Below are 2,208 nucleotides of genomic sequence, written 5' to 3'. Positions count from 1 at the left end.
ATCAGCAGTTAAAAGCATGTGTTGCTCTTACAGGAGGACCTGGGTTCAATTCTCAGCACCTACATGGTGTCTCACAGTCATCTGTAACTCCTGTGACCTCTTTTGACCTCTGTGGGCACCAGGCATGCATGTGTTGCACATATATACATGCAGGCAAAACACCTAAGCACATAAATACACATAATAAAATAAGAAATCTAAAAATTTTTTAAAGAAGCAAACAAGAAAGAAAAGGACAAAGAATAACTACCTAATTTTGCAATCTTTCATTATATTGGCTTTTTTTTTAATAAAATTTTTTTTTTGTTTTGTTTTTTGAGACAGGGTTTCTCTGTGTAGCCTTGGCTGTTCCGGAACACGCTCTGTAGACTAGGCTGGCCTGGAACTCACAGAGATCCGCCTGCCTCTGCCTCCCAAGTGCCTGGATTAAAAGCAGATGCTACCACTACCTGGCTTCTATTGGCATTTTATGCCAGCCTATATTTATATGAACATTCCTTCATTGCTAGATTTGGGTTTAACCATTTAAAAATAAGAAATGACAAAGGTGCTTTCCTGTTTTGCCAGATTGTCTGTCTGTGAAGTATGTATGTGTGCATGTATGTGCTTTACTAATGTTCTCAATATAGGTGTGCCATGCTAATAATAATGGCTACCATCATGGATCTAGTACAAAATACTGTACTTGCTAGGAAGCAGGGCGTTGATGCTATAATTGATTTCATTCCCCCCAATACTTATTGTCCACCTTGTGGTGTGTGTGTGTGTGTGTGTGTGTGTGTGTGTGTGTGTGTGTATGCGCGCGTGCGCACCAGATTCAGAGGGAAGGTATGTTACTTTGTGGTAACTGTCATTTGTACTGACTGCTAAGGAGTTCGAATGATTGTTTGAAATGTTTAGTGGCCATTGTTGGTGTTTGTCCTTTGAAGAGGCCTCTTTGTCTTTTAACCACATTTGGAGATCATATATCTTTGTGCATTATAACTTACATTTTTTTCATTTTTTATTTTCAAAAGATTTATCTTTATTTTTAAATTACATGTATGTTGGGGAAGGTGTGTATCAGTGCAAGTGCTCGTGAAGGCGAGAGTCATGAGTCACCCTGGAGCTGAAGTCATGAACCACGTGACGCGGGTGCTAGGAATGAAACTCAGGTCCTCTGCAAGAGTTGTATATACTCTTATCTGCTGAGCCATCACTCCAGATCCCATTTCTCTTTCCTTCTCTAAAATTTTATTATTTATTCATTTATTTGTTTATTTATGGTTTTGGGGTTTTTTTTGTTTTTTGGAGACAGGATTTCACTGTGTGACAGCCTTGGCTATCCTGGATCTCGCTCTGTAGCCCAGGCTGGCCTCGAACTCACAGAGATCCACCTGCCTCTGCCTCCTGAGTGCTGGGATTAAAGGCGTGCACCACCACTGCCCAGCTCCACTTCTCTTCCTTCACTCTCATGAAACTATCATGTATAAGAATAAAAACACATGGCCACTCTGGTGAGATGTTTAGGGTCCGAATTCCAGTATTGTCACTAACCTTGTAACATTACACAAATGATTTTAATTTTCTCTTTAGTTTCCTTGTCTGCATGATGGGGACAGTAATGGTACATACGCCATAGCATAGTAAGGGGACCAATAAGTTTTTGTATTACTGTAAGTGATAAGTGTCATGTTACAAAGTAAAATACGGGTACCCATTATTACCCTCTTTGATTTATAACTCCTACATCATTTGAAGACTCAGTGAGCTCATCAAAGTGCTTATCCTATAGACCCTTGTACCCTACCCACTACCTCAATCATAACCTGCCTTCCTACAACCATGTGCCAGCATATACATTAGTTAAGAGAGGTGGCACATTATCTATTACCCCCTCCCCTCCAAAACTGGGCTTTTCATGTAGTGTTCTAAGGTAGTAAACTCATGCTACAGGAAGATGCTTGGCAAATGATCTTTAAATGATCCAAATGAACTTAAGGATGGGGAAATATGGAATGTTATAACATTCCTAGGTAGAGGTGATAAAAGGAAAAGAATGTTCAATGGCTAAGTAGGCAGCTGATTGGCTGGTGTCCAGAACGCATCACTATTAGAGCCTCGAATATGAGAAACGGTTTCTTCAAAGTTCGCCGCTGGCCAGTCAGTCGGTGTAGCGACCCAGCATGTGAGCGCTAATGCTACCAAGATTGAGGGTCTCTGGGCAGT

Source organism: Onychomys torridus, chromosome X, assembly GCF_903995425.1.
Source record: "Onychomys torridus chromosome X, mOncTor1.1, whole genome shotgun sequence".
NCBI lineage: Eukaryota > Metazoa > Chordata > Mammalia > Rodentia > Cricetidae > Onychomys > Onychomys torridus.
Note: the sequence above shows the minus strand (reverse complement) of the source record.